Source organism: Pinus tabuliformis, chromosome 9 (assembly GCF_031772625.1).
Source record: "Pinus tabuliformis cultivar Carrire ecotype Pingquan chromosome 9, CPIR1, whole genome shotgun sequence".
Taxonomy (NCBI): domain Eukaryota; kingdom Viridiplantae; phylum Streptophyta; class Pinopsida; order Pinales; family Pinaceae; genus Pinus; species Pinus tabuliformis.
The window spans coordinates 1654264524-1654288349 of record NC_142307.1 but is presented as its reverse complement, the minus strand read 5'-3'; the positions used below and the strand labels follow the sequence as shown (position 1 = coordinate 1654288349).

Sequence of the window (23826 nt, the reverse complement as noted above, 5' to 3'; positions counted from 1 at the left end):
ACAAAGAAGATTTAGAATTAAAAATTAAATAATTATAGAGAACGAAAAGTTTTATATTTAGAAAAATTAAGAAAATCCCTAAATTAATCTTTTTTTATTCTCATTGTTCTTTCTGACGATACCCATTACTAGGTTGGACTATCGTGATTACCATGATTTTAATCCACTACAAAACAAGGATTACTGGTGTGGAATTGAATTAGAGGGATTTATTGTCCATGGTACATCACAAAGTTTTGTCCATTGACACTTACTGTTGAGTAAATTTAGATCCAATAGGATGGGACAAGATAAGATTTAAATTTTGATTAGATAGAACAATTTACATCAAAAATAGATTTAGATTCTACACACTAGAATTCACATATACCAATTGAGATTAAACGAGAACTATTATTTGATATTTGTGATCACATCTTTTGTGTTATTTGTTCACATACATATAAATAGTTATTTCATTCTATCTACCCAATTACCACTATGGTAATAGTTTTGAAATTGTGTACTATGGACATATTTGCAATTTTCTATGAGATTCTTGGGAAATGTTGTGTTTTAGATTCGCATAGAATGCCTTATTTTTAGTCCAATTATAGGTAACATCATAACTATGCTTGTCTACATTGTCTCCTTTGTATTCTCTATAGTTTGACATTTTTTGTTTATGAAAATATGTGCAAATATAGTTGGCATTAAATTTGAATGAATGCTTTTTTCTCTTTCCAATAGGAGAATTTGATGTTAATTTTTGAGTAACTTGTGAGGTACTCCAAGTCCTAGGGTTCAGGGTTTGGAGGGAATAGCACCACAAGAGTCACCTGTGATCTTGGAGAACAAGCTTGGGGTTTTTCACCCATCGTGATTTGGGACAAAAACATGGGAAGATTTCGACATGTGATGGATGAGGATGATAGCTTTCGTCGAGATGAATCTGACACAATGAAGGTCACTCGATTCTGAGTTGTAGAAATGGAGATATGAATTTTTGAAGTTATGGAGTGGGTTTGCACCGTATGAGTTAAGGTCGGCATGAGTTAAATAGTCCTCTTGACAACTAGATAAGCCCATGGAGGATGTTTTGAGGTTCCCTTCTATTGTGTATATATAGAAGGTGATGGAGGACATTTAGAGCATCAATTTGTCCAAAACGTCACAAGATAGAAGCTCGTTGGAGGAGGACAATCCCTATTTTTGCCACTGCAAGAGAATGGAAACTTGCGTTGAGGAAAAATAATGTTTTGGGGCCTATTTCAGGTGGCTGAGTTGCCATTTGGAGGGTTGGGGAGTTGTTCTAGAGGGTCGAGGAAAGGGAAGATTGTTTTGAGGGAAAATTTAGGTGGCCAGACCCTTATCTAGGATGTCGCATGCTTAAACATCCTTCTTGTAGCATGGCGCAATAGAGGCTGAGGAGTTTGTGAGGGATATAACAACCCATCATCATGACAAGGGGTCTAGTCCCCTCGAGGAAGGGAAACTACACCACCTTGGAGCAAATATGGGCAGAGAATAAGGCTGGAAAAGGGATTGTAGTCTGCCCTAACCAAGCATAGTTGCAGCAATTAGAACATACCTAAAGACAATGAGCTAAGGTATGTTTGGTGAAACATTCTTGTAGGTGTTCGATCCATGATTTAAATCATTGTTGGATTGGTTTCTATTACATCTTGTGGGAGCCAATTTGAAGGCTTGATTTGATGATTGAGAGCCTTCATAGGAGAAAATCTTGTAGTGATTAGATTGGGTGCCATTGATCTAGTGTAGGGCATTGTGTTGGCTACCCAAAGTAGCCCTAGACAAGAAATCTTGAAGCAACAAAGACACCTGAAGGTTGGGAGAAGTTTTGTACCTAATGTGCAACACTTTGATTGAAAAATGTGATTGCTAGATTGGTAGATTGGAGCTCATCTATTGACCAGCCTAAAAGAGCATATTGGATCAGCCCATGTACATGCAACATAAGTGACTTGTAGTAGTGTTAGGTGGCAGCCCTCCTGGAGTCTCTATGTGTTGTCCTTTGAAGGACTAAGGGGAAACTAGAGAGCGGTACAAAAGTGAAGGATCGACAGGACAAGATACGACATAAAAGTTGCAGTGAAGATTGTCATTGTATACTGTATACCATAGAATGTTGTATTATTCAGATTGATTTAATATAACGAAGATTGGGTTGCACATTATTGTAAAAAAATTTTAAAACTTATGTATACTTGTGCATATGTGATTTACTGCTTTGTATTTTCCGCGGTGAAAAGTAGTTCTTATTGAGATTCTTGGTTTGGTAGCATCAAAGATTCTAAGATTTTAACCTAGATCGAAGATCATAGAAATTCAACATGGTATCAAGGCATGTCTGAGCTACTTTGGAAGTCAGTGAGTCAGCGTTGTGCGCAACGAAGCACAACTTAAGAGGGATTTGGCCACATTGTAGGTGACAATGTTGAAGTTGCATGCTAGTATCCGGTATGAGGACAAGTTGGAGGGGTTGTCCAACTATAGTCCATGGATGTGGAAGTTCACCAAGAAAGCCATAAAGAAGCCAACTGACCCAAAGGAGCTGGAAGTGTATGAAGATTTGGATACAATGGTGAGATTGATCATCCTTGATGGTATGAAGTATTCCCTAATACCTCATTTATTCAGGAAGAACATTACACATGAGATGCGGATGGCCCTTCAGAATTTCTTCCAGAATAAGAATGAGAAATGGGTATTGGTATTGTAGGATAAGTTGAAGTCCACCAAGATGATACAAGGTGAAGGAGTGACTTCATATCTGACGAGATTATCTCCGGTCAAAGATGAGGTTGTTGTTGTGGGTGTGACTATTTCAGATTCAGATAAGGTGAGGATTGCTTTGAAAGGGTTCACCAAGGAATCGAAGCTCTTCATCAAAAGGATTATTTCCAGAGAGGTGTTTCTAGACTGGAATAGGCTATGGGAAAACTTCACTCAGGAAGAGTTGTGAGATGAGGATCTTCATCTGAAGAAGAGGGCTTTAGAGGATGTCATGGCACTTGCAGCATGAATGAAGGGTAAGCAAAAGAAGGACTTTAGTAATGTCAAGCATTTGAGTTGTGGCGAGATGGGTCATCTTTCATCGAGACATCCCATGAAGAAGAAAGGAGATGACGAGAAGAAGAAAGGAAAGCATGTCGCTAATGTTGCCACTTCTACTGAGACATATGCTCTCACTAGGAGATTGCAGGAGGAGGACTTTGCTATGATCTCTTATTTCTTGCAGGGTAATATCAATGAAGATGGATGGCACGTGGACAGTGGTGCGATGAAGCATATGACAGGATCACAAGAGGTTTCTGAGACTCTAGTTGAATGCGACTTGAAGTTGCACATGGTGTTGGGTGATAAGAGTGAGATGGAGATCCAAGGATCATGATTTGTGCCATTCAGAATCAAGACAGGATGAGTGATGGAGGTCTAGCATGTACTATTTTTACTAGGACTCCGATATAATGTGATTTCTGTAACGATGATTGATAAGAAGAGGTTTGAGGTCTTGTTCGGGGATGGGAAGGTAATACTTAGACCTAGAGACTCTATCTGTGATGGGATTGTGCTTGGAGTTAGAGTGTATGGTCTATACAACCTGATAGGAAACCCTATGGGATCATGGGAGTAAGTAGGTGGAGCAAGTGCAGGTTCCAAATAAGTAGGTGCAAGCTTTAGAGGGGTAGGTACATGATACCGAAAAGAAGGTCCAAGTTCCAAAGACTCAGAGGGAGTCATGTTCTAGAGGGATCTTACAGATTCGTAGGGATAACTACAGTGCAAGAAGAGTGTGTGGTCACTGGGAAGCAAGGGTGCTTCAACATCTGGCAATAAATACTCATGGAGGGATTGGAAAGTGATATAGGAGGAGAAGAAGAAGAAGAAGAAAGATGCTTCTAGTGATAGCGACACTTCTGAGAGAGGTGTAGTTCATGATTCAGGGATTGCTGGAGTGGTGAGCGCCAAGAGTAGGGTGAGTGTTGCGAGTAGTGATGATGATCATGAGTTACTTCCTAGTCTTGGAAGTACCTTCCTCACCAAGAGAGAGTGTTGATTTCTGAGTAGCTTGGGAGGTACTACAAGCTCTAGGGTTTAAGGTTTGGAGGGAAAAGCACCACAAGAGTCACTTGTGGGCTTGGAACCCAAGCTTGGGGTTGTTCATCCATCATGATTTATGAAAAAACCATCGGCACATTTCCACATTCTATGGATGAGGATGATAGCTTTCATCGAGACGAATCTGATGCAATGAAGATCACCTAATTCCGAGTTTTAGAAATGGAGATATGAATTTTTTAAGTTATGGAGTGGGTTTGCACAATATGAGTGAAGGTCGGCTTGTGATAAATAAGCCTCTTGATAGTTGGACAACCCCATAAAGGATTTTTTGAGTCGCCCTTCTATTATGTATATATAGAATGTGATGGAGGGCATTTATACCATCAATTTATGAAACACATCACAAGATAGAAGCTCGTTGGGGCACAAATCCCTGTTTTGGCTACAGAAAGAGAAGGGAAACTTGATTTTAGGAAAAAGGTTGTTTTGAGGCCAATTTCAGGTGGTCGAGTTGTTGTTTGGAGGGTCGTGGAGTTGTGCTAGAGGGTTGAGGCAAGCTAAGGTTGTTTTGAGGGAAAATTGAGGTGGGAAGACCGTTATCTTGGCTGGCGTAGGCTTAAACAACCTTGTTGTGACATGCCGCAGCATATTGGAGAGAGGCCAAGGACTTTGTGAGGGATAGAACAACCCAACATCTAAGAGAGGGGTCTAATGCCCTCAAGGAAGCGAAACTACATCACCTTGGAGCAAATCTAGGTGGAGAATAAGGTTCGAAAAGGGATTGTGGTGTGCCCTAACGAGGCCTACTTTGCAGCAATTAGAACATATGTCAAAATAGTGAGCTAAGGTATGTTTGGTAAAACATTCTTGTAGGTGTCGAATCCATAATTCAGATCGGTTTTGGATCAATTTACATTGCAGCCCGTGGGAGCAAATTTGAAGGCTTGATTTGATGATCAGGAGCCTTCATAGGAGCGGATCTTGCACTGATTGGATTAGGTGCCATTTATTTGGTGGAGGGTAGTGTGATGGCTACCAAAATTAGCCCTAGACAAGCAACCTTGAAGTAACGAAGACAAATGAAGTTTGGGTGAAGTTTGGTGCCTAAAGTCCAGCAATTTGATGGGCAAAAGTGACTGCTAGATTGGTAGATTGAAGCTCAGGTATTGTACAGCCTAGAAGAGCAGATTGGATCAACCCGTGTACATACAATAGAAGTGACTTGCAGCAGTGTTAGGTGATAGCCCTCCTGGAGTATGGACTAAGGGGCAACTAGAGAGCAATACGAAAGCGAAGGACCGGTAGGACAAGATATGACATAGAAGTTGTAGCGAAGATTGTCATTATATCTTTTATACCATAGAGTGTTGTATTATTCAAATTGGTTTAATATAATGAAGATTGGGTTGTACATTATTATACAATTTTTTTTAAAAATGTGTATACTTGTGAATATGTGATTTATTGCTTTATATTTTCTATTGTGCAAAGTAGTTCTTATTGAGATTCTTGGTTTGGTAGCATCAGATATTCTAAGATTCTAATCTAGAACCAAGATTGTGGAAATTCAAGATTTGATGCCCTCTAGAGAATGTTGATGACACCTATATCTAAACTTTCTGAATGAAAATATATTGAAAGAAAATTTGATGCAAAAATTTACTGCAATTTATGCAATAATACTTGTGGACATCATTGACTTACTCAATATTCTAGGTGAAATTGGTGTAGGATTGGGTTTTGGACATTGGATAAACCAACTCTCCCCATGTGTTTCATGACATGGACGAATCGCCTATCGTGGACCTTTATCTCTGGCAATGCGATCGTTGACTAACACCTGTGGGTTTTGTTGTAACGACAATTATGATTCCCAACAAGTGGTATCAGAGTGTAGGTCATGAGTTTATACACACCCGACTCATGTTCGGGGGGAAATTAATGGACATTAGATAAAAAAACACCCCTGACATGTTTCGTGACATGGACTAACCGCCTCTCATGGATTCTTATCTATGTCGATGTGGTCGTTGACTAACAATTGTCGGTTTTGGTTTAACGACAATCATGACTCCCAACTGTGGGAGCATGTACTAAAATTGTGCAAGATGTGAAAAAAAAAAGCAATGCCCATAAGCAAGAAAAGGTAGTCCAAGCAAGAAAAAAATAAACATAAGACACTCATCAAAATAACATATTTCCCATCACTCATTGCATCTACAACATCTTCTATTCCATATGGATTCAAAAGAGAAGCTACTTTACTAGATGTTGATCCAACCCAACAAACATTGAACAATGCTTGGAAGCCACTAGAACAAAATAAGGCAGTCGATGGAGTTTGTGATTTTTTCATTTACTGTAATATCCCTTTTGACATGGTCAAAATCTCGTTATTTCATGATATGTTAAAAAATGTTGGCCATTTTGGTCCCTCATATGTTCTTACAAGCTATGAAAGTATTAGGCCTAAATGAATTAAGAGGAAAAAAAATAAAATAGAAGAAAGTTTTAAACCAATAAGGGATTCATGAGTCATTTTTGGATGCACTCTAGCTAGTAATAGTTGGATTGATCACCATTCTAGACCTATTGTGAATATGAATTTTTTTTATCCCTGTGGAGTCACGATTCACTTTTCTATCATTGATTGTATGAACAACATAAAGAATACTGAATATTTATTTGACATATTGAGGGAAATTATCTTATCCATAGGAGAGGACAACGTAGTCCAAGTTGTCATTGATAATTCATTCAATTGTGTTCGCTTTGGTGAGTTTTTGATGGGGCATTTCCTTAAGTTTTTACAAACACCTTGTGTGGCACATTGTATTAATATATCCGTTCATAAAATTAGTAAAATAGGTTGGGTGTAGGTGAATATATCTCAATAAAGACAAATGGTCAAAGTCATTCTTAACCACGAATTGAGTTTGACTATATTTAGAAAATACAAAACCAAAAATATACTGAGACCCGACGGCATTAAGTTTTCCACCCGTTTGATTGCACTACAAAGGGTGGAAGAGAAAAAATATGCATTAATATCATTTGTATGTAATGAAGAGTGGGTGAAATCTCCCTTATAAAGGTCAGAAGGTGGTAACTAGTAGAAAAAAAAATTTCCATGAAATATTTTGGTCATGTGGAGAAAAATAAGCTTTATTTGTGAGCCAATTGTACAAATCTCGAGGATGGTTTATTATAGTGTTGGATGCATGGGTTTTCTATATGAGGGCATGGACAGAGTAAGAGAACACAGATCATTGATATGTAATAATGATAGCTCAATATATATAACAATATATGACTTTGTAGAAAAAAAATGGTGTATGCTGCATAAGCAATACCATGTTGAATGGATTTTCCTAAAACTTAATTACTTTGATGTTCCTAAGGATAGAGATATCATGGAGGGATTATATAATTTTATTGAGAGAATGTATCTTGATCCTAAATACAATATCAGCTACAAATACAATCAATATCATATGGGCAAGGCACTGACCGTGATTCACTGCGACTAGGGTGATACAAGATATGCGCCATCCAATGGTCACCTCTGCTCAATGGCGGTTTCTCCATGGAGATTAGAGACCTCAACTGCAAACACTTTTAATCAAGTTGTTCAGCCAGGTATGGAAGGCATCATAATTATTTATACTTTTTATGTACATTTGCAAATTCTTATACTAATATAATATTATTTTCATGAGAAAAAATAAGTCACTAATCATCAACATGTGAGAGAGTTAGAGCACTCATGATTTCATCCATAGTAAGAAAAGAAACCATTTAGTAGCTAGAAAAATGGTAAATCTACCTAACACTCATTGCAATTCTCACTTGTAACTGAAATATTTGGAGGAGAAGACAACCACTTCAAAGATAGTATGAGAGGTTCCCCATAATTTTAGTGCATCTAGTCCAACTTAGCAAGCATCAATTTAAGGATCATTTTCTACATCCACACATCACATCATTGAGAATGTCTTCCTTAGATATACACCAAAAGAGTGTGCTAATAGTGGCAATGCATCTCTCATGACTTAATACACTAATGTTGATGATGACAATGGAGATAACATGATGTACACACCTTGAAATAGTTTTGGCCCTTTATTTATGATCATAATTAGAACATTTTCATTTATATCAGCAATTTTGTATAAGCACTTAACTCTTAGACTATGTTTAGACATTTAGACATTTTATAATTTAATTGTTCTTATTTGAAATAATCTTTTCTAAGGATTAAAAGTGTTTCCTTTATGTGTAACATTGCTTAACTATAATACAAAATGATCATGAAGTAAAAGATCTACATTCATAATTCAATCATAAAAAGGATATCATTGTTGTTGGTATTCAAGAAGAGTCTCTAGGATTTTTTTAGATATATGAGAAAAGACCCTCCAAGAATGGTCTTAATGTTTGTAGATGACATTTACACTTTCCAAATTTACATGAGCTGTTTAGAAATTCAAACATATATCTCAATCTTAACATTCAACTACAACTTTTTGTTTTGTGATTCATATTATTAGATGTTACTTTTACATGTCTTGCATATAATACTAATAAATTGGATGCATTTTGTTCTTCATTATTTCTAGACTGTTTTAAATATGAGGGGTCTATAATATCTTAGACGCAAGAGATTAATATTGGAGATGAGTAAAGAGAAATATGTGAGAAAAATATTTAATAATTGTTCATATAATTTTTTAAAATTTCGAAAATATATGTTAAAGTACTTGTAAAGTATATTCTTGAATTTTTTTTATTGCAAATTTTTCCTAATTGATAACTACCATCCATTATATTCAATTAAATTAAAATATGATATGATTAGTCCTGGTAGATATTCATTTCATTCAACCATGTTAATGAAAGATATGTTTAATTCGTCAAGCGTCAAGATTGGTCATTCATGGCAGTCTGCGAAATTCATATGAATCAAGATCCAGAATTCAAGAACTATTAAGAGCTCCCAAACGGAGGTTGCACAGAATATGCTGTGAGATCTGTTTTCGTTGCTGCAGCTTCTGACATAACGTAAAAGACAAAATTGGATCAATACTATCCTAAATAGGCCCTAGAAATTAATGTGCAATAGAACCATCTAGCGAGAAATGTATAGGCATTATTCTTGGCAAATCATGACGAAGAATGTATTCGGGAAATTGTTCTATAGCTATAACTACTTATTCAATGTCTTTATATGTATAGCTTAATCAATCTGACGGTCACGGTCATTTTAGATATTGAAAAATCTCCTAAAATTGGTTTCTAAGTTGAATTCATTTTTATATACAATGGATTCAAATAGTTGAATTCAGCTTTATTAATAAAAGTTTCAAAATATTCTAAAATTCTAAATAAAGATCACCCAAAAAAACAAATTTGGTTACTACCAACATTGTTTTTAGTGGTCAATATAAGTAAATGAAACTTTTCGTTTCCCAATTATATTGCAGCGAACGAAACTCTTGAGCACCTTAAATGTTGATGTACAGAGCATTGGGTCCAGTTGAGTAGATCTGCTACAAATGCCATACTAGTTGAACACCGAACCTCTTGAGGTTCTGAAATGCTGATACGCAACGTTTGGTTCGGTTTATTAGGACCGTTTCAATGGTTTTCCTTATTTCCGTGTTTATTTTAACGAAATATATGGCTTCCGGGTTCATTTGAGATGTTATAATGGGAATTTTTAATGTTTACTTTGAAATAATAACTATTACAGGAAAGGAAGTTTTAAGACATTTTTTAAGGCAAAAGAAATCAGTTATTTTATACTAAAATTTAATATCAATTGAATAGTCTTTAATATAAAATTTAAGACAAAAATAGTTTGAGACAAAAATATTTTAAGATGAAATTTTACATTTACGACAAAAACAATGCAAGATAAAACTTTATATTTGAAACAAAAACAGTTTGAGACAAAAATATTTTAAGACAAAACTTTATACTTGAGACAAAAACAGTTTGAGACAAAAATATTTTAAGACAAAGCTTTATATATAAGACAATGACCTCTTAAGACAATGACAATTAACATGAAACCCATTTAGGATAGTTTGACAATTAAGAGAGAATCATATCAATTTAAGACAATATTATCTAACACTTACAAAATTGACTATGACAGTGCACCCTAAGTTTGCCCCATTTAAGATAGTTTAACAATTAAGAGAAAATCATATCAATTTAAGTCAATATTATTTAACACCTTCAAAATTGACTCTCGTAGTGCACCCTAAGTTTGTCATCTTGCAGGCTATTACTGTCTCACACCTATACCAATGTTGTTATTTCACTTACCATTCATGTGACCTTGTATACACACAACCATTTGTTGGGCTCTTAATTTTTTGGGAGTAGCTCACTCTCGATAACTTTTCATCTCAAGATTTTCCAGAAATCAATTCCTATGTTTTCCCTTTGATCTCTGTTGATATGATTAGAGAAAATTTGTTTGTCCTTGCATTCAGGAAATTTTCATAGAGATTCCATGAGTGGATAAGGGATAATTATATTTTTTATTTTTGAAATTAAATATGCAAACCACTTGAAATTTAATCATATCAATTTCTTTCTTTTATATTATATTTTCCATTTTTCATTAATCCTTTTTAATTAAATATAAAATTAGAATATGCTAATTATATTATTTTTTAATTAGCTATAAAACTAAAATATAAAATTTTTAAAAATTAGAATACTTTTGACTAATTTTTAAGTATTTAATTTAGGATACATTTATTTAAAAATTATATTAAAAAATATATAAAAGTTATAAATTAAAGATAATTTGTTTTCAAAACAATTACAATATACATACCACATTTTAAAAATATAATAAATAGATATATAAAAAATGTTATGTTTTGGTTGGTCTAACTCACGAGGATTTGAACTTTGAATCTCATGTTTTTACATAATACTTCATAATAAGGTGATTGTTAATTGAGTTACACTCCATGAGCTAAAATTAGTTATTTTTTAAAATATGTAAAGAAAATTAAATTACTCCAACTAAAGCTTTGACATAAATTTGTAAAAACTTAGATACAATATAACGATAAAAAAATTAGATATTTTCTAACTTGTTATATATACCTATATATATATATATATATATATATACAAATTCATCAATATATGCATTTTAAACCTTCATTTTTTCTTTCTAAATGAGAAGTCGGAAATTTTACTCTTGCATATGTCTTATACTCACATATCAATTTTCTTTTCACTATTGATAAAATATATCAAAGAGATAAATAACAATAATTTAATTATTTCATAGAGAACATTTTAGTATTTAATTTTTTTCTTATTGTAGAAAAACTCTCTACTAATATTGTAAAAAAAATATATGCAAAATGCAGATTAGTATTTTTTGATATTAATTTATTGTTAGGTATTAGGATTTTGGTAAATAATTTCATCTCGTAATTAAAAAACCATGAATGCATTATTAAGAAACCAAGTAATATTAGTAATTGATATCATTTCAAACTAGGGAATAACTACTATGTGATTTATCTTCCTCACTTAATAGAGATATATATAAATAAATTATGAAGGAGGTTGAAAGAGTACCTCTAGTGTAAACTTTAATTTAACCTAAAAAGTCATTGTCATGCCCCTATAGTCACCCACATCAGAGGCTGACTTAGCACACCCAAATGGCCCATCACTATAGGTTTGTGGTGCATCATGACTCATTCCATCTCATCGATTCTCTCAATCTAAAACTACATGATTCCATACTACACCTCGCTTTTTATATTTCATGATTATTAAAATTCATAAATTTAACACTTATTGAAGTATGTAGATAATCATTCCATACAATTATGCCTTAACATAACCAATATGAAAATGATATGAATGAAAGTAATCTTATAGAATCAACAACCCAATTGAATCAACAATTGTCAAATATTCAAATGTCTTACAACCAAGTGAACTCTAGTCTTGTATAGAAATTTAAAAATTATAAGAGCATATAATTCATACGGACCTATCCCCAAATTTCCTATTTCATTTATTTCCATCGATCACAACTTTTTCATAGATCAAAATCATTTCACTTGATATAAATAGTAAGTACTCTCATATGCATGCAATGTATGAAGAGTTAAATGAAGGAAATCAAGTTAAGTCTAATATTAGAAGTCAAGTGAGTCAGAGTTAAAAAGATAATTCTTTTTCAAGAAAATATAAGTTAAGGAAAATAAAAATGTTGATTTATGTTAAATTCAAGTTAGAAAATTTTAGTTAAATTGTCAAGTCATAGTTTTCATTAGGAAAGGAAAGTTAGGGTTTGCATGATTCCATATTTAGAAAGTTCAGTGCTTATATACTTATGGTTGGGTCATTGTAATGTGAAGTAAGAAGAGAGAATTACATAAACTCGATGGATGTACATGAAAGAATAATTCATATTGAATAAAACTTCTTTATTCAAGTAGAAGCTTGTGTAATTATTTGTCTTGTGTTTGCATTTTTATCTCTACCTTTAAATAACAAGTGGTATCAGAGCAAGGCTTAACAAGCTTTCAAAGAACCAAAGGAGATAAGAAGGTCATGAGCTACTTCCACTAAGAGCCTTGGATATTATGAGTATCCCACAAATCAAATTTTGCATCCATTGGTCCACAAAGTAGAGCTTGTTGAGAGTTTGTAAACCCAACTACTAAAAGATTAGGTTGAGCAGCTTGCAGAGCCACCACCATATCAAATGGAAAGAGCCACTGGCTAACGAAAGTAGGAGTCTCCACCGTAAGTTGTAGCAATGAGCCTCCATAAGGGTCTACATAAAAGAGCTTAGCAAAGTTTCTAGTAGTTGTTGGGATCCACTGTTAAAGTGAAGGTTAAAATGTTTAGTTTTAAATATAATCAAGTGTATGCAACATTCATTTCTAGAAGGCTGACACAATAAGGAAAGAAGACAAAAGAAAAAAGGAAGACGACAGTCATGGGTCACAAAGAAATATTGAAGAAAACCGAGAAAAGAAATCGAAAGGAAGAGCCAAAGTATTTTGAAGAGCTCATAGAGGTTATCGCCACAGTTGGGGAATCTAAAATACAAGTAGATGAAGTAGAACAATTCGGGTATGAATGGATCATGATAGATCTGGTAACACTTCGAAAATTTACTCGTAAAAATTTTAACTTTTGGTAACTATAAAAATGAAAAGCTTTCTTTAATGTAAAGAGTTGATTGAGTATCAGTATAAAAACCCATATGATGAATTATGTGATGCCTTATCAATGGATACTATAAAAAATGAATTGGATGAGATTTCCTTGTGTAAGGTATAAAAAGCTACATCTTCCTAAGAACCATGGAAGACCCTGGAAGTAGAATTTTCTATAAAGGAAAGTGACATAAAGAAACAACTTTTGTTATAGTCTATTGAAGAATCAATAGAAAGTCAACTATAGGTCTGAGAGTATATCAGAAGTACTCTAGGAGGAAAACAGACCTTGGATAATCCCACTCAAATGTGGACGATAGTCATAAACACTATAAAAGTGAAACCCATCATGCAGACATGAATATGCATGCTGAAAACACATAAAATATTGCAGAGCGAGAAGTTGAAGCCTCTACGTGTGAAGTAGAGCAAGAGCATATAGATGCTCGAGAACCCCACTGTAACATGGATGGCGAATCCCATTGTGACAAGACACATGTGGATGGTGACTCCAACATCAGTTGTGAATTAGTGAATCCAACAATAGACCTTTTTGATGATGGTTAAACTTCCAATAAAGAAGTGAATAACATGTGTGATCTAGTTGGTATGATTGTAGTTGATGATGACATCTTTGCATCACAGTTTGAGGCATTTAAGTTTGAGAATAACAAAGGCATATTTTTGTATGAAGTAATGGTTTATAGAGTTGAAAGTGCATCTCTCATGAATCCAATAACAAATGATGAATTTGGTGAAGTTGAAATTTTTAATGAGCACATGCATGCCTAGATATCTCACCATAGAGTGGATGAAAATTATGTTGATGAAATTTGTGGTCTCTTTCTTGAAACAATGACTGGTTGTGGAAATATAGAAAGTGTCATGTTTTATGAAGAATTGAAGGTTTAAGCTACCACTATAGCATAGATTTATGAAGCAATAGTTATAATTACTCATGAAGTAGTGCATGATATTGTAGAAATTGGTGATTAAGAAGAGGATGAAGTGATTCATGAGTTTTTGATGAGAATAACCTCTAACGACATAATAGTGGAAGAGAGCCTCCATGCAGTTGAAGAGGCAGAGAAGAAAGAAGAAGCAAAGAAACTCTCACTGCAGAGCATAATGAAGATGTTTTTAATGTTGATTTTGAGTGTGCAAGTAGACAAGACAACAATCCAATTACAGCTATCGCTGAAAGAGAAGATAAATAAAAAGATGTAGGAAAGGGCATGGAAGTTTCTAAAGATAAAGAAGAAAGAATTGAAACAACCTTTCAATAATGGAGCCAAGAAGAGATCAAATTCTACTATCAAGAAATATGGTAGAAAGAACATCAGGAATATGAAGCAGAAGAAACATGGCAAAGTTCATAGTTTGAAGATGAAGAGTTGTGGTAGTCCATGAGTGAATGAATCTTTCAAGACGAAGCTATAGAATATAGGCTCTGAAATCTTAGATTGTTTTTTAGAAAAAATATAAAATAAGTCAAAGAAAAATTGGAGTGGCAACAAGTGAAGAAATATGGAGCTTACATCAAGGAAGCACAACTGAAAATAAAGTAGTTTCAAAGGTATAGATTATGGAAAGAATGAAAAATTACACATTTAATGGGTGTTGTTATTTCATTTATGTCTAATCCAAGGAAGGAGCATTGGGTCACTGTGAAAATAATTTTTCGGTATTTCAAGGAGACCAAGGACTATGTTTTACGTCAAAATAAAAATAAAATGAATAATTAAATTTATGATATTTTGTAGATCTTGATTAGGCTAGAGTTGTAGATAACTAATAGTCTACAGATGTATTTGACTTTTTTGATGGAGCCATTAACTAGATGGCTAAGAAGTAGTCTATTTTTGGTTCTTCAAGTGCATAGGGTGAACACATTGCTACTAAAGAGGCTTCTAAGGAAGCTATAAAGAATATTGTGTGAAAATGTTTTGCTACAGTCAAAGTGCCATTACATTTAGTAGATCATTGACATATCATACAAGGACTAAACATAGTATAGTTTAGTTTCATTTTCTTAGATACATGATTGATCTTGGTTTGGTGTAGCTGGTAAAGTGTGAGACTAAATAAAATGTAATAGATTCTGTCATAAAGGTTGTTGAAGCTATGAAATTCCATTTTTGTTGCTAGACCATTGAATTACATGAATGTGACAAAATGTAATATCAATATGTTGGAATCGTTTTGTTTCCACATAATTTTCTAACTTACTAGTTTTTTTCATGTTTATAGATTCTTATTAGCATAAAAGGTAGTTGAGTATTCATGTCAGAAGCTAGCTCACTATCAATATCGAAGTTAGTTTATTGTTTTTGTTGAAGCTAGCTAATTGTTTGTGTAAGAAGGTAGTTTCTTATTAGTATAAGAAGAAAGTTAATTGAGAGTGTTGAAGATAATTTGATATTAGTGTCGAAATTTAGCTAACCATTAGTGTCAAATATATCTAATTGTAGATGTCATAAGCTAGATCCCAAAAATAAGAAATTAGTATTTTTAGCTATTCCTGGCTATGCATTGATTTTAATGGTAGTGCTAGGATTTGACTTGCTTTTGAAACTCACCTATGACCTTCACATAATGCGTGAGATGGTTATATACTTGCACCCATATTTAGAACAACGAAAATGTATATTATTTGTTAGAATTGGTGTGCACATTTTGATTGATGTCCATGTGTACATTTTATAAAATTATGCTGATAATTGTTGAAGTATGGTAGATGTAGTTGTGTGAGATCTCTTAAAGCCATTTTTTATAGTTGTATTATTCATGTATAATTCTATAAATTAATGAAATTATTTTCCCTTCTACTCATTTTATGAGTCATCTCTAGTTTGATGTGCATAATCCACATATCTCCCCTACCCGTACTAAAGCCAAGTACACTATGAAACAATAATAAGGAATGGCAATCCTTATTGTTACAAAGTAACTTCTCACACTTCCTATTCACTTTCTGTTCCACATCCCGAAGTTCCAAAATGTTGACAAATATGAAGTGTACTCATCATCATACACATACAAAAACATCATGAAAGAAAAGAAGAAAAATTGCCCTGAATCAATTCTGAGGAAGTTTCCCTAAAACCTTATTTTTCAGGACCAACACTCTTTTAAGGACCTAACGCTGCCAGTGTAGATTTTGATATGAAAACCTGAGCTGAACCTCTTCTGGCAAGTTTTCCCAAAATGGGGGGAGAAGCTTCATATGCTAGAAACTTCGAGAAATAATGAGATGGATGTTGTTGGTTGCAAATATGGTTGAGCTCTTCCATTTGGAGCTCTTAATCCTACCTTTAGGGGCCTTCCCCTTGATATGTTAACCTTCCTACCTATTTTGTGGATCCATAACTCCCTCTCCCTTCCTATAAATCAACTCCCTTCCATCCCCAAATGGTTCGTCATTGATTGCCCACATTTGTATGATAAGATTATGCCCAAAAGCTACCCATCTGACTTGCAGAAGGAGCACTTGAAGAGATTTGCCTTGGACCTGGGAATCCACCAAAAGGAGGTCTCCAACATCAAGGCAATGCTTGTATGCTTCCCTTTTTCTAAGCACATCTGATGTTCACTTTCGATAAACGTTTAAATATTTATGTATTTATCTTAATACTCCTTGATCTATTAAGTACTTTATGTTTGATATATACTATGTATGCTCTTATATCTTGTATTATCTTTTGATCTCTCTTGCAGGTACTCGGACTTAAAGAACAAGCAAGGAGAAAGCCTAGAAGCTAAGGGGTCGATGTCATCATCAAAGGATTGAGTGATTAGCATCCGAGTAAGGTAGGTATATCTCTCTCTTCCCACATTTTTAAACATAAGATAGTAAAGTTTGCATTATTTTGTTCAATTTGTTTCTAGACCAACTCATTGGGCTACAAAGATTGCTTATGTCCGTAGAGGGGATTTATCTTCACAACAATTATTCATTTAAATGCATCAATAAAGCCTAACTAGGATTTATCTAATTTTACATTGTAACACACACTGAAATATTCAGTTTTCTTTTTAATTTCACTCAGCAGCATAATTCTGTAAAATACAATTAATTATATAAGTTTTAATCCAACATTCATTTTTTTTAATTTCTCAAGCCATATTTTAGAATAATTTTATTTTTTTGGGATACATGTTTTCATATATTTCAAAAACTATTTATGGAATGATCCTATGCTAAGTAACGCCCATACACTTTTCTTTGTATCTTTCTATTACGTTATTTTCTTGGTTTCTATACAAAATGGCAGACCAGGTATTTATGTTATTGTTGGTACTTGTAGTATCTATGTTGTTGATTTTGGTGCTTACAATATCATTTTAATGAAATGAAATACTAACCTTCAAATAATCAAAATAACCATTTGTGATGTCATGAGAAGCATTCTTGAAAAATGTTTCAAATCAGATATTTTCCATGTGTTGCTAGTAGTTGGGCTGTATTTTTGAATCTTTGATGGATTTTGCAGCTTCTTATAGGGATTTCTTTCATCATTGCTAGAATTGGCACTTTTCAACAAGATATGGGTTTATATATCTATAATTATAACCTAGATCAATCAAAATATAAACAACATCCTCTTCTAGCTTACCTTCCATCTCAATGATGGATGCCTGATGATATTCTTGGTGTTTTCCAATGTTGCGTAAATCCTAGGCATACTTTGGGCTACCTTTCCCACCATGATTTGCTTCCTAAGCACTCTAGATTTTGGGTCCAACCTCTTGTTGATGCGGACAATCCCTTCACCTATAGTCCCCACCACACGTCCAACACTTAAGTGGTTATTGGCCTTCAATCCTGGCTTGCACTGACGTTGGTTGTTGTACATTGCTTTTAGCATCGTTGCTAGCCTTTTGTTAAGACTACCTTGGCTGAGTTGGGTTTTCCCATTATTTTTCTTCTGGGTTCTTCATGGAAAAACTCATATTTCGCCTAGAAGTGCTCTTGGCTATCGAGTTACTCTTAGTCTCCGGCCTCCGCTTGCTTTCTCATAGAAATTCTCTAGCTTCTTAATAGCATCCTTCACAGCTTGGGGTTCCAATAATTCAATCTTATCTATGAAGACCATAGGCAACCCAATAATAAACCTCTGGATTTTGCTCTTCTCATCCTTGAGTTATGGAACATATCTCAATAACCCTAAAAACTTGGTGGCGTACTCCTTGTTAGTCATATGTCCCATTCTCAGTTCATAAAATTCCTTTTCCTTATTGTCGTAATAGTGTTCAGATAGGTATTGTTCCTTGAAATCATTCTCAAACTCATCCCATGTCATATCTTCTTTAGTGATGGATCTATTATTTTTCATGTCCTCCAACTAGATATGTACCTTTCCTTTTAAATTTTAGGAGGAAATTCAAGATTTCATATTCACCTAGTCGTGTATTCTAAAGAACTTATTCATCCCTAGCAACCATGCTTCTACGTATTTTTCCTACTTCAAATCACCATTGATAATTGGTGGATTTTCCTTTGCCTATAGGACAGACTTTGCAGGATGACTACATTAATCTCAACCTACATCTCTTGGGCTCTAACCAACCTCTCATTATCAACCTTAAAACTTCTCACCTCATCTCGATGGCTTCTCAGAGTGTCCATCCAATCTAGGGTTTAATTTCCTCCCCCTTGCCTAACTGATCTCTCTTCATCATTAGTTATGATGCAATCACTTCAATGCTGAGACCGGTCGAAAATATATTCAACCATTCTAGTTCTCATAATTGTATCTTTTTTATGTGATGCAACTTGTGACGTGCTATCAATCACACATATTGTTAGACATTCTCAAATAAAATTTAAACATAACCAATATCATGGATGTGCATTTACAGAGTATCATGGCATTACTGTGATAACAAAACAACATTTCTAATATACAAGAAATCTATAATTACATGCAACAATCATTCAATCATGTAGTTGGTACATAAATAGTGAGAAAACACATTAACACTGATAATTCCTGCTCCCATGGATTTTTTAACCATCGACTAATATATCCTATCATAAATTTAGTAATAAATTAGTGAGGATATTAAAACTGACTTAGTATTATTTAATCATGTAACAAAATGTCCTCACTCTACCGTAACGAAGCCCATCTAGTTCAAGTACTGAACCCGGATGTTATGTTACCACTGTAATATAACCTGACCGCTTCAATTACAATGGAGGAATGGGGTAAATATTTTAGGGGATCTTTCTTTCCCTTCATTATGCAATTTTTCCATGCAAAAATGTATGTACAATTTTGCATATATATATATATATATATATATATATATATATATAGCGGCGGCTTTGAGGCCTCTCGACACCACGTATCACAATGGATGGATTACACCTGGAAATAATCCACCCGAATGACGTGCTACTTCTTCGAGACCTCATGTTACTTCAGATTACTGAGTTGGGCCTCCTCCCCAAAACCCAACTTGTCAACTAATGGATCGCCACATCGAGGACAACTTCCACATAATTGTTTGGCATTATTAACCATGAGTACTTCCCTCGAACTTTCTATCCTTATAGGATTTTGACCTCCAAGGTCTAACCTTTCCCATGTGACATCAACCATGCCCTGAGCTCACACCAAATAAATTATGTGTTCCACCCGTAAGTGGCCCACTGCAGACCCAGGATGTGCCACTGCTGACCACATGCCTCCAAGACATCATGCTAGTATGATTTCCACATGAAAAGGAAAACAAATCCATTTTCAATTGATCTCATACTGGGTCCCCACTAGTGGTCGAACCTATGAACGCGAGATACAATAAGGAATTGTTCACGTAGCTCCCTAGGTTCTGACCTTCCTGCGGTAGAAATTACTTGTAGATTCAAATTTCTTATGTGATTTTATAAAAAAAAAGACTTGAATCTACTGTACTCATTAGCGGAAATAATTAAATATCGAGAAATAAATAAGCATACAAGAGAAATAATTCAATCAACATATTACACAATGATTTCTTCAGGAAATCCATAGCTAAAAACCCCTGCTATCTATATCTTGCATTACTCAGAAAATATGAGAAGACTATAATTCTTTTCTCAAGCCCAAGCAACCTTTGCACTATCTCTATTTGTCTCACTACTTCCTAAGTTGACTCTAGCCAAAACTTAGCCAATTTCCTAGCCTTCCAAGATCCTACTTCATTTCATTGTTCAATAAGGAATTAGGCCCCTATTTAATTGGATTGCACAGTTCCTTTAGGATCTTCATCTGATTGCATGCACCATCTGTACAATTTGGATAATTATACAACTGATAGTACACTAGCCTTGAACTCCAATCTCAACTGGGTAACTCTCAGATCTTATATGCATGAGTTATTTATGATTAAATCATTAGTTAATTGGTTGAACACATGAACCAATACCCCACTGTCTAACCTCTTGCTAGTTCCTCCATCAGTTGGAACTATTTTAACTGACTTTAACTTAGTTAAATTGAATTAATTAATTACAACTTAAAATAAACTCAGCCATGGATCATATAATGTATGAGACACATTCTACATGACTCAAGTCAGACCCTCAACTCGAATTAACTGAACCAACCAAGTCAAATTAACTTAGTTAACTTGTACGAGTTTCCTTTTGATGTGGAATTACAAATTTTCTCCTAATTTAATTCAATGGAAAATTAAATCAGGATTTTCTTTTTCCATTTTCAACATCGGGTTCTCGGGATGGCCCCTCCTCATGGAAAGCTTCCCTCACCCAATTGTCTAGGTAACGAGAGAAATTTTATCACTATATCTTGACAAAACCCTAACACCCTCCCACCATTAGGTCCTCGGTTCGTAGTTCAAATTACCTTTCAGCTTCCACCCTATGGACTTATGCCCTATCATTCTGACCAATCTCGTGAAGCGAATCCCCTTCCACCAGTCAGGAGTCTCCTTTGACTACGATTTTGACTGCTCAGAGGATAAGATTGGCCCATGTTTTCCTATAATTTCATGGCCTCCTTCCTTTGAGCTACAACAAGGATTTCCTACTCCTTCCCTCCATGACTTAGTCGAAGGCTTCCGACTCCGCACTGGGTGGTGCCTTAGAAGGAGGACTTATAAATCTTCATGGATGCTAACTTCACTGCTATGTAAGCTTTCCTAAACTAACCTTGTCGGTTGCAACTTTCCTTAGGAGTCTAGTAGACCTCCAGATGAGACTTACGATTTCAAGGTGATGCTATTGGTTTCCTAGGGTAATTTGTGAAGTAAACCCTCTCAATCTTGAGTTATTGGTTCTCCAACGAGTTCCTAGCCTACGAGCCTACCCACTCCATGAGGAGGAAATCCCCCCATGAGAGGCGTAGGTACTCCTGCATGGATTACTTACCACGGAATTTCCATAGACTTTAGGGAGGATCCAATCTCACCTGCCACATGCCAACAATGTCAAAACTTATGTCGGGCCTACAAACAACTCCATTTCGATAAGCAAATCCTTCAGGTCCCTTCGCTATCGCTTTACAATGCCAACAACAGATATACAACCCGTTGAAAATGCAAGGCTAAAGTACATTTGGATAATGCTTCTGGCTCAAAGTTGTGCTCATCGAGCAAGACAACAACTTGTAATGTGACCCTGAATCACTCAAGTGAATATTGTCCCTGCTATGCATAAGGTATCTCTCTTTGTAATCTTATATTACTAAAGGGTCAGAAAACCCACTATTGACCCAAGCATGTCATTTAACAATTGTTAAAATATTCTTTCTTTTCAACTTTCTTACACATTCAAGCATATATTCCACATAGTTACATACATAGATGCAACCATTTAACACATCACACCACACCGACGAGATATAATGGATAAACGTGTCTTCATCAATACAATGTAGGCCTTACATTCAAACCATTATCCATAAACATAGTACCATCATACATGATACGTTAAAAAAAGTACACAATTACTTATCTTGGAGTAGACAGGGAAACTAAGTTTGGGACAAAGACTCTCCACCCAATGGTAGATAGTTGCAGCCACACTTACTTGTAGTCATCACCCCTGAGCTAGATTCCAAAGTTTGGGGTGATGCTCGCTTTCAGGACTAACTTGCCAATCGATCGTTGAATTCCATGACTCTAGAGGACCTCCTTCCTCAATCCCACTAGCTGGAAGCTTCTTGCTTGGTTGACACTAAGAGTCTAGAGGTTCCCAAACTCACCCCCTAGTGCTCACATAGTTATTCACCCCCTTTAAGGGAGTCCAAAATATGTTGTGCGATATGTGCATTAGCCATTAGTCTTCATTTTGGTCTTCCTAAACTTTTTATTTAGGATAGCCTCTACTCGAGCTGTTATAAGGCTCTAGAATTTACTATTTCAACACACAACCTCCAAGGGACCCATGCTGTTATAGGGTTCCAAATATTTTATCCCAACCCACAACGTCTAGGAACCCAAGATGTTACAAGGCTCTAGAGACCTCTGTCTCAACCCATAGCCTTTAGGGACCCAAGCTATTATAGGGCTCTAGGGATTTTATCTCAATCCACAACTTCCAGGGACCTCATGTTGTTACAGGGCTCTAGAGACTGGCAGCTCAACCCACAGCCTCCAGGGATCAAGAGTCAATCCCCTTCTCTTCTCTTCTCTTTGGCGATGCCTATGGAGAACTTGTATCGAACATGTCCTCCTCTCCACACTATTTCTCATTCCCTTTATGTTGCTCCTATATTCCTGTCTCCTTTTTTTCTCTCTTATTTTTCCTTCGTGTTCAGTCTCTTCTTCGTTTCCTCCTTAGTCGTCATTATTGCTACTTCCTCCTTGGCCTGTAACGTGTCATCCCTTTTCATAAATTCCTATCCTTTTTCTTTCTTGTGGTTGCTTCCCAAGTGGAATTGGCCTACATACCTCTTTCTTTCGCTCATTTATTATTAAGAGCTATTTTCTTCAATTTTGACACCTACGAGTCTTTAATGGTTGTCTTGCACTTTCAGGTTTCTTCCTTTCAAAAGAATGCAAGATGTCCCAAGCAAGCGACTGTCTTCACAGCTCTCGAATTTGTGTCCCTGACTCAGTCCCTGTTTTGATTTAAATTCATCTTACAATATTTACAATGCATTTATGGTGACATTTGCATGGGTTCCTAGGGTGGGGCTGTCAGACTAGGAATATGAATCCTTAGGTTAATAAAACCAAGGGTTTGATATTATAAACCCAAGTCACTACTAAAGCCAAGGGATTAATACTAAAAATACAAAGGAATAATATTAAACCCAAGGGATTAATATTTTAAACCCAATGTATATGAACCCTAAGATAAATATTATAAACCCTAAAACAAACATGGTTGACCATGGTTGAGTTTCATATTGAGACAATCTTTGTCATAATGCGACATTGGATCATGGTTGACTATGGTTGACCATGATTGATTTTCATATTGAGAGAATCTGTCACAATGCAATGTTGCAGCCTGATTGACCATGATTGACCATGATTAACCATGGTTGATTTCCATATTAAGAAAATATTTCTCACAATGTGATGT

The 23826-nt window shown here is 35.0% G+C and overlaps 1 pseudogene; it reads left to right on the top strand.

Moving 5' to 3' along the window:
- The first annotated feature begins 3487 nt into the window (after window positions 1-3487).
- The window catches only part of LOC149155202 (endoglucanase 25-like), a 30050-nt pseudogene continuing 9711 nt past the window's right edge, over window positions 3488-23826 (top strand).